The sequence below is a fragment of the Centruroides sculpturatus genome, unplaced genomic scaffold (assembly GCF_000671375.1).
Source record: "Centruroides sculpturatus isolate CEXI.00-Female unplaced genomic scaffold, Cexi_2.0 scaffold264, whole genome shotgun sequence".
Taxonomy (NCBI): domain Eukaryota; kingdom Metazoa; phylum Arthropoda; class Arachnida; order Scorpiones; family Buthidae; genus Centruroides; species Centruroides sculpturatus.
In genome coordinates, this window is record NW_019384577.1 from 243,825 (window position 1) to 255,017 (window position 11,193).

Consider the following 11,193-nt stretch of genomic DNA (forward strand, 5'->3'; position numbering starts at 1 on the left):
TGCAAATGTTGATACCAGCCTATATATATAAAATTAATATTTTTATATAAGGAATTATACAAAAATTGCAATACATAAGGATAGGAATGAAAATGCTGGATTGGGCTGCAGAAAGCAATAGTGCATGGCTTGATGTTATGTTATACTTGAATATCAATTGCTATGTTTAAATTTTCAAACAGTTTGTTTCCAAAATGATTTATTAGCCAAAATTATGATTTGAGAAACAATCTACAATACTTCTAATATTCAAATATTAAAAAATTTTTTATGAAACAGTTTAACTTTCTCAAACTCTTCTTACTTAACTTCTTGCTCTCATTTTGAGGGCAGATGTTAATGGACTAATGTAACAGAAAATGAAATGATAGGTAATTATAATTTAAATGGTATTGATCATTGATCATTTTTCAGGTTATATTTTAATGATAATTTTAATTGATAAAAATATATTTTTGATAGTTTTCTTCTACTTTGTTAATATATTAACAAATTTGAGAAGTTTGTTAAGAGACATATTTAATAAGTTTATCAATATCAATCAAACTTTATTAACAGAAGGGAAGAGTTTCCCTGTTGCAGGGGGTAGTACATATGTTAGTGATTTAACAATAGTAATTTATATATTGAATTTACTTTCAAAAACCCATACAATTATTTTACAATAGATTCCATAGAAACCTGTTATAAACATGACAGAGAGAATGGTTTTAACTGTTTCTGCATTGTCACTTTTGTTAAATTTTGTAGAGTATTAGTAAACATGGAGTTTCCTTATGTTAGTTCTTTAATGTTCCTACAATCTTGATGAAGTAGTTATATAGTTTGTAAAGATTTTTTTTTATTGAGATTAAGTTCTTTCTGAATTCGAGGGGTGAACTGCAGTTTAGTATTCATTTAATGTCATGTGAATTGTGCATACTTGCAAGACCTTGACAGTTTTGAAGTAGATGGTACATCGAGAAAGCTTTAGATTTACTCCAAAAAAATTGAGTGTTTGAAAAGTTAAATGTAAGTATTATTAATAAAAAGTGAATATTTGTTGAGATGTAATTGGGCTATTAATCTTTTCACATTGAGGTTTATTGATTTAGACATGTATGGTTGAGAAGATGGTATTTATAATAAATTTATATACCAAGTGTGATAATTGCTTTGACTTAAGTTAGTTTGGTCTTTATTTACAGATTGAGAAATAGCAGATTCCAATAATAGTGTATAACCATAATTTCAATCTTAAACATTATCTTGAATGCATATGTCAGAGTTACTATTTACAGATTCTGTAGAACTTGTTTTGCCAAAACTGCTCGGTTTTTAAATTTTTGCTTTGTTTAATTATTTCCTGATGTAAAAAAGTTATGTTATCATCACTTTTAAATTTTAATCAGTAGTAGAATTTAATTATTTGTTTTAAGAAAAAAAGGACAAGACCAAATATGATTAGTTTTATGGCATACAGCGTAACCAGGAACAAACCTTTCTAAATGAAGTAGTTTATGGAGACATTCAATTGGTATAGATAATTTAGACCCCAGATTAGACTTGCATAGTAAATGATAGGATTGATTATTGAGTTAGTTTCATATGAATATATAAGTTTGAGGTTTTCAGAGTTGAACATAAAAACAAGAGTTTGTCAATAACCAGCTTTGCTTTGTTATTAATTCTAGAAAAATGTACTTTAAATGTTGCATTCCAATCAAAAGTGACTCCCAGAAAGTTTACTTCTTTTACTGTTTGTAGAAGTGTATTGTCTAGATATATCTTAGATTCTTTTTCTGACATTTTACTGTTGTTGAAAAATATAATGACTTTTGTTTTTGCAGAATTTATTATTAAGTAGATCGATTTGAAGTTTGAATTTAATTGGTTGATTTTTCTTTGGAGAGAGATTTTTGTAAGGGCTAGAATTATCAGGTCATCTGTGAATTGAACATAATGAAAAACTTTATTGCTAACTTTGATGCCATCAGTAGATTTATGAAAAAGTTGGTCTGTTCCAAAGTAGGCAAAAGTTAAATAAGGAAGGCGAAAGAGGATCTCCTTGGAGTATGCCACGAGAAAGGTCTAAGAAGGAGATATGGTTTTATACTGTTTAATTTTTTCATTATAATTTAGAAAAGAGTTTTAATATTGTTGATGAAAAATGATCGCCTACACCACTAGCTTTCAAATTATTCACTGGTAGAGGAATGTAGACTGAGTTGAAGGCTTTTTGGATATTGATAAATTTTGTGTTAAAATTCTGTTTAAAAAACACAGAAATGAACTTTTCTGTGTCTTTTAGTTAGGTGTAGCTGTATTATCAGTAATAGTAGAAAAATAGCAGATTCTGTTCCCTTATTTTTAATGAGGCATACTGAGATTTAGTTTCTAGATTCATTGCTTTTGTCCATTGTTGAAATTTGGTGGCTAATATTGTTGTGAAACGTTTTCTTAGAGCTATAGGACTATAGTTGTTTGGAGAAAGATGGTTGCCCTTTTTGTATATCATGGTAAATATAGCCAAGTTCAAGAATCTCAAGAATCTGGATATAAGGTTGCTTTATAGATTGAGTTGAATAAATTTAATAGTTTAATTCTTGCTTGATGTGGAAGCTTTTTCAGGAATTTGGTTGGAATGTAATTAGTGCTGGGGTTGAATTGCTTTTAGTTTTGTTGATGGCATCTTCTAATTCATTAATTGTGAAATTAGAGTCTAAATATTCATTATAAGAGTCAGTATTAGATATTGGTGGCGAAATTAGTTGGATATTTGGGAACCACTGGTAAAAATTTTCCCATATATCATAGTCTATTATAGAAGAGTTTTCAGTTAGATATGAGTTAAAGCAAAATCTTCATATTGTGGTCCACAATAATTTACTGTCCTTGCTATTCTTGATTAAAGTAGATTAGATATTCCGGAAATAGTTTTTCTTTTTAGCTTTAAGTAAGTTATTATAAGTTTGTTTTGCCTTGTAATTAAGGAAATTTAGGTCATTTGAATCTTTTCTGAATATTTTTGGTTTGGTTTGCTTTATCATTTTCATTTTATAACAGTCTAGGTCATACCAAATTTTTCTGAATCCATTTTGAGTATTTCTTTTGTTGTTATTGATTTGCATATAGTCGTTCATTATATTTATCATTAGTTTAGTTTATAAATTTCATTATTATTAGATTGTTATTTCCGGGATGTTAATAAATTGTTTTCCGATTTCAGCTGAATATTTTGTAATTTTATAATTTATCTTTTGACACTTAGAGTGAATTATTTGGTTTCTTTAATGAAAACAGTAAAAATTTTGTTATTGTGCGAAAATGGTCGGATGCATCAAAGGTTGTTATAATAAATTCTAAACAACAGTCTAACAAAAGTTCTGAACATATTGTAAGATCAATAGTAGATTTTCCAGCATGTTCCAAAGAGGTGTATTCTGCAGAGCAGTCAGGCTTAATACTATCATTTACTATATACATTTTATAGTCAGTTATTGTTTCTATTAAATTTGTTCCCAGTTTATTAACATGCTTATCTTTAGATTTACGGATATTTTAAATTAGGGAATTAGGTCCATCATACCAAGAATCCATTATTTTGGCAATTTTGTGAGTTGAAATCTCCTAGTAGAAATGTATGGAGTGATATGTTATCATATTTCTATTGTTTTGAAAGTTTCATTTAATTTTTCTACATTATCAGGAGGAGTATAGGCGATCATCACTGTCATTAGTTTAGTTTATATTTAATAAATTTATACTTTTATGGTGGATAACGGGATTTAATAATGAATAATAAATGAAAATATATTTTTTCGTTTATTAATAATTTTTCCTACTTCAAAGTCAATTTTATAGTTATGAGGAAAATGGTTTTTTAATAAAACACAATAACTTAATAAAACATCTTATTTTAAACTTTGAAACAGGATTCAGCAACTTTTTAAATATTATTTTGAATTATTAATTTTAATTTTAAAAGGTTTGCTGTTAAAGATTTAAAATAATAAATCATTAGAAAGAAGAATTAATTAAAAACACCTAAATGTATTGGTAAAAATTTATTGTAATTATATAATTTTTAAAAATAGATTGGTTTGTTGATTCTTGTTGTACATGTAATCTTTCAAAATGAGTACTAAAATAATATCTATACTGTACCTTGATACAAAAACAGATACCTGAAGTTGTGTACTAATTGGGCTTCAATTTGAAAAAAATTGTCGACTCATAAATTTTCGCTGTCTGTCCTTCATCTTGAGAATGGTGTTAGATAAATAAAAGTTGAAACCAAATATGGAAAACTTATGGTCAGGAATCTCCAATTAACTTCTGGTCTAGACTGGAAATCAAAAAATTTCAATTCAAAAGTTTTCCCAGAATGGTGGTTTTCTTCAGTACCTGAAATCTCAGAATCCATTGCAACTTTCTACGATATCGTTCCTTGCATTTATTGTATAAATATTCATATTGCGGAACTAATCTTGCATTTTCTTCTATTAAGCGACTAGGATGCACTTCAAAAATGTCATTTTTGATTTTAACGAGTTCTGTTAAAATAGAATACATTCTTTTTCTTGTAGTTCGAACAGCCCTGTTCATGCACATCATCTTAACCTTAATTTCAGGTACCGAAGAAAAAAAGTCACCCTACCTTTCCATTTATAATATGGGATGACATAGAAGCGCCTGACTTTGTGTCTGAGGTGTTACATTATGGCCCAAAATTCACTCCACCGCCACCCATAACTGGAACTCTGAGTTATATCCTGGACATAGAAACCCTAATACACGGCCTCTCAGATAGAAGTAAAGAATATTATAGATGGTTGGCTGTGCAAAAAATAATAAAGGCAAAGAATGATGTGGAGTCAAAAGAACTAAGAGCAAAAATATCAAAAGCCCGTAGATGGACCAAAGCAAACGAAATCACTATAATTAGAGTGGATAAAGCTAAAACCATGGTAATTATGAGGAAGCAGACGTACGAGAAATTGCTTATGGAGTACATCAATATCACTCAATGTGAGAAAAGCGGCAGTAACACAGTTGAAAAACTACAGGCTAGAGTAAAGAGATTCTCCAAAAGCAAGTTAGCAAAGAAGTTAGATATTAAGAGCATTGTTGTAGACTCTCCAGACACGCCCAAATTATTTGGGTTTGCTAAAACGCACAAAGAAGGCAAACAGATTCGTCCTGTAATAGATAAGATTCAGGCTCCAACACGCAAACTAGAAGAGAAAATGCACTATATAATAGCACCACATTTAGAAGAATACCAGTTTAACATAAGTAATAGTGTTGACCTCATAGCTCTACTCAAGCAGATTAATACCCCCACAGTACCTCACTGTGCTAGATTTTAAATCCTTATACCCTTCTTTACTTCTTCCACCAGCCTTCTGTGCATTAAGAGATTTGCTAATAAATATAATAGAGGGCAGTAACCACCATCAAGATATACTAGAGTTAGCGCATTTATTGTGGTACAATTCTTTCTTTCAATTCAAAGACAAGGTATATCAACAGAAAAGAGGTGTACCAATGGGGAGCCCGATAGCAGGAGATCTATGCGAACTGGTAATTAGACTCCTAGAACAGAAAGTACTGCCCAACCTACTTTACAATATTATTACATACAAAAGATATGTGGATGATATAATCATATTATGGAAATCTAAACCTGACATGACGGCAGTCATAGCGGCATTTAATAACAACTCTTATGGATTAACTGTGGTCCTCGAACAGGAGAGCGACAAACAAGTTCATTTTCTCGACGTGAACGTCATAGTTAAAGGAAGGTCTATCAACACAGAGGTATACAGAAAACCTCAGGCAGATCAATTGTATATCCCTGTGCATTCATGTGACCCATGGCAGTATAAGATAGTGGCGTTTAATAACTCGGTGAATTGAGCATACACCCACTCATCGACAATACAGGCACTGGATACAGAGATCAACACCATTAATATCATGGCCAAAAGACATGGATATAATAGTAGGATAGCCATGAGGATCAAAAAAAATGATGCATTCACGAAGAACAGATCAAACAGAACCGCAAGGGAAACAAAGTAACACTCAGAAAGACAGAATCCTAATTACTTACAATCCGTACTTAGGGAAAATCTACAAAGAGATCGCCAAAAGAAAACAAGCCTCCTTAAGATGTCCCACTATATTTGGAATGCTAAATAATGCAAAAGACACTCCACACCAAAACAAATTAGCAGGAGTATACAGGATCCCTATAAAAGATCATAGGTGTGATAAAGACTCAGTATATGTGGGATTCACAAAAAGATTGTTGGAGGTGAGGATCAAAGAACACAAAGCAGACATCCTACATAAAAGATATACTACAGCATTAGCACAATATGCCACGGACCCTGATATACAAGCTGTATTTGACGAGGCAAAGATAATTTACACCACACAGCTACTACACCATTTGCGCTGGATGGAAGCGGTATATATCTATAAAACAGCAAGAGAAGATAAGTGTATAAACAATAAGGATGAACTATCCTTATCGATAGCACGGCAAACTCTTATTTTCGACACTTGAGAAGCCAAAAGCGATCCTTCTATCTACAGAGCATGCGCAAGTTTAACACAATGATTGCATGAGTTTCCTTAGAACATTGTGTTCAGATTTTGAATAACATCGATTCTACCCGTTTTATTCACCTGAAGAAGAACTAAGTTTGAAAATGTTTGTGAAAATATTTTGAAATAAGCACTATTTTGGTTTACAGCAGAAGTAAGTCATAACCATTGATTATGAAAGTGGGATAAGTCCATTTTCTGCAGTCTAATTAAACACTTATGGGCTGTTCATAAATTACATCTGCATTTTACCAACAAAAGCAGAATTTGATAAAATGGAAATAGATGAAATGAAAAAAAAATTCATGTAATGAGCCTAAATGAAAAGCAGCACCTAATGATAAGCTCATAATAATGACAAACTTATCATAAAATACTTTAACAATAAGTAAATATTTTTAATGTTGAAAAAAAACACTATTTTATATCTTGTTATTATTTATAAACAAAATTGGATTAATAAAAATATATATTAAGTGATATTTAATTTTTTCATAATTGAAATGAAATGATTTTTACAATTGTCTAATTATGAAAATGGTGTAAGTCCATTTACAGCCCATAAATATATATTATTTTAGTTAAATTCACCTAAAAGAAATTTATATAATCAAATTACATATTATTATGTTTATTTTTTAACATATGCTCCATTAAGGTCAATACACTTCTGCAAATGTTGATACCAGCCTTTAAGTTTGTCTGAGTAGAACTGAGGGTCTTGTGATCTGAACCATGTCAGAGCAGCTCTTTTTACATCTTCAACTGATGGAAAATTGGTACCTTTCAGCAACTTATCCATTTGTAGGTTGTTGATTTTTTTGGAGCGTTATCACCATAAACTTGTTTCAGAGAATCAATGATTTGTTTATTCTCCCAATCAAGTTTCACCATGAACTTTGTTCTGGTTTCAATTTTGGTGGATTCTATGTTACTTGAATGGTGCTTGACTTTCAACTGGTGGCGCTGCGTTCTTACCTGCATTTAAGGGTTCATGTTTGAACATGTTATAACACATTGGTACAAGAATGTTCAGGTGCATTGAAATCAAAATCCTTCCAAACAATTTTTAGTTATGGACTTTTTTCACAAACATTTTGAAGCACCTATGTATTTCTTATGATTTGCTGATAAATAACTGATCATTTATAAGAATTGTTTTTTTTAACTATCTGATAAAAACTAAATGGACGGAAAGAATTGTATAATTCTCCTCCCAGTTTAAAATTAGTTTTAAATCTAACAGCTTTTGTTCTCAGATTTAATGAAGATTGATCTTATTAAAGTTTATATTATGTAATTTGGAGTGAAATGTTAAAACAACTGTAGCAATTGATACTTCAATATTAAAAAGCTTCTTGCTTGTATTATTTAATTTCAAAAACTACTTAGTTACATATGACTGATGAACAGGCTTATTACACATCCAGCCTATTTAATTAATTTATCCCAAAATGCATTTCGGCCGTACTGGCCCTTATCAGTTGGATGACATACAAAACAGTCTATGGTGACAATTATTACAAGTTATTGCATATACATTATTAGAGAGGTTGAGGCGCACGTTTTAATCGTGTACGTGTGACGTTCGGCGCCGCTTTCCCGTAAGCCTAAAAGTTTGACGATGGTGTTTGGAATGTCGAGCGTGATTCCACCGATTATCCAAACACCATTGTCAAACTTTTAGGCTTACGGAAAAGCGGCGCCGAACGTCACACGTACATGTTTACACGTTTAAAATGTGCGCCTCAACCTCTCTATTAATAGGATTCTAAAATAATCAACAAAATTAGAACAGTAACACCACAGTAGTAAACAAGTCCAGTAAAAACTTTGTGAATAGTTTATGCTAGTGGTAATTTCCTATTCTCCTGTTTGAAATAATCTTTTTAATATTCTTAAAGAGACAGCTTAGATTGAGTGAATAACAAATAAAGCTGATTTATGAGTAAAATGTAACTTCATTGATAGTCAGTGTTACATTTTTTCAAAGTTAGATTTATTTTATTATAAAATAAACTGCTCATTGAATAAAATAAATGCAAAACTGCCTTGTTTTATGGATTAATTCTGACTATTAATCTCAACTAGTTAATTAACAAGGCATTGAACTTGTTAATATCTAATTAACTAAATTCTGTGTACGTTAATTTTAATTTGACATTTCAATTGATAGTTAGATTTAATTTATTTTGGTGCATCCATTTATGTGCTAATTTGATTTACTATTTTAAGTCATTTTGCATTTTTGTTAAAATTTTTTGCACATTAGCTACTTCAATTTCAAGAAGATGCTTTTAAATGTCAATATTTTGTTGTTGAAAAAGTGATTGTGGTGATTACAAATGAATTTGTACTAATAGATAATTCCTGTTTTGTATGGAAAATTGTTGTTTAAATTATGATTTTAATATTAATAAAATATTTTATATTTTAAATCATAAATATAAAATTAATTAACAGCAATATTAATATAGCATACTAATAGATTTAATTATCCTGTTTGCTTCTATTTTGCAAAATATTTGTTAGATTAGATTGATCGTCAGATATGTATTTGGACGTAATAGGAGTATTGACAAATTTATAAAAAAAGTTAATATAAATTGTAATTAAAGCTTAATTATTAGATTATACACTTTTAACAGTTGATTAATTCAGCATAGTAAGACCATGGTTAGTTCATCCTTATTATAAGTACAAATATCAGAATACAGTGCATTCTCGATCTATCATTCCCATATCAATTGTTTTCTCGCATCTATCGGTTGTTTTCTCCAGTTCCAAATAAGGATCCATATATATAATGTTAATTTTTCCTGTATTCTTCATTTTTGCATTGTTCATTTTCCTGCAATGTTTATTCTGTATTTTACTGAAAGAAAAATGTTATCTTGCATCAGTCATTCTACTCATAATAAATTGCTAAATGGAAACACTGATTTTCATGTACTAAAAATAAAAGAATGCCAGATTTGACATTCTCTTATTTTTAGTTAAACCTTTGACTACAGCTAACCAGTTTTTATTGTAATTTCTGACTACTTTTTGTCTACTGCTTTGCAAAATACTTTACTGTTTTGGTGGCATTTTTTTCTTATAGTCTAGAAATACTAGTAAAAATTAGTACGTTGTCTTGTGATAAATGTAAGTTTGCTGACTTCCAGGGGGAATCGTTAATCTCACGTCAGGATGATCTAGGGTCGTTCGCGCGTGGGTGTGGCGGAGGAGACACAGATGACAAGTATCTGACAAAAATCTGTTTAATTTAACAGGAAATAACTTACACTATGCACAAAGTTCCTTAATCAATTAAATGTTCGTAAGTTTTAAGTGTCGAGGATGTTTTTTTATCGTCCCTCGGAGATGGGCCCCGGGGCTGCGGCAGGTAAGGAGACTTGTCAGTAAGCGTCGGCGGCACGGCTCTCTCGATGGTCACTAGTGCGGAATCTTTATCTTCTGTGCGTCAACGCCCAGTGAGTTTTTTGCTTTGGACTTTCCGGAGTGCAGGTACTCCGTAGCACAGTTTACGGAAGAGGTCTCCCTGTCCTTCAGGATCGGGGATTATATCAATCTCCATTCTCTAATTTGTTTATTCTGATTGGCTCCCTCATCTGTCTCTAAGCGAAAGACGATTCCTTTTCGAGTTACGAGAAGGATCCGCCTTGAAGAATCTACTTGACACCATCCGTTATTCTGGATGCAAAATGTTGATGGAACTTTGAAACTTGTGCTCATATTTTCCACCATTGTTGTCTAGTCTGTGACGTTTTTGAAATTTAACAACACGATGCGATGTCCTTTTTCGTCATTAAATCTTTCCTCTTTTCAAAATTTCTATGTTCTAATTATGTGCATATGAACGACTCTTCAAAGGTCCATCTCTACTGGAGGTCATTTGTTTACAATTATTAATCATTTAAAATTATTGCGTTCCGTTTACATCAATAGCGTTTTTTTTTTCTCTCGTCGCAGTTTCATATGACTAACACAACTAATTCGATCTTTGATTAGTTTTTAACAATAGACAATTTTTTTTCTAGTTTCGATTTAATAAATATTTAATAATAAATATTTAATTTCAATTCATTTTTGGGGCCTCACATAAAGATCATGTTTGGACAATTGAGAAAAGTTGGAACTGTTGTTGAAAAATTGAAAATTATAGAGGAAGTAGAAAGAAATTGTCCGAAAAAAGGGTTAATTGAGAAAACAGACCAAATTTCAGTATTCTAATAATTTTTTAAAATATAGAATAAATGAATGTGTTTGTGCATGCTCCATATTGTTTAGTATTATAGATAGGCTATTATATAAGCCTATCACTGGAAAATACACGTTCCATATGAGATAAACAATAAAAACATTGACATCATAAATTTCCTGTGTCAAACATTTTCCTGCATTAGTTGTGTGAGGGACGAACAGACCCACAATAAAGTGTTATTTTAAATTTTAATTATTGGAAACTTTAATCGGTTAAATTCGAACGTTTTATCGAGTTAGGCTAAAAGCCATAAAAATTATTTCCCATGGAGTTTGTTCCTTGTTGAGTCGGATCAAGTTAGTCAGGGATGTGTCACCAGGAACTTT

At 30.8% G+C, this 11,193-nt stretch overlaps 1 protein-coding gene across 1 annotated transcript in view; it reads left to right on the forward strand.

Moving 5' to 3' along the window:
• The window catches only part of LOC111624374 (plasma membrane calcium-transporting ATPase 1-like), a 202,995-nt gene that overhangs the window by 117,481 nt on the left and 74,321 nt on the right, over positions 1 to 11,193 (forward strand). The gene's annotated exons all lie outside the window — the stretch shown is intronic.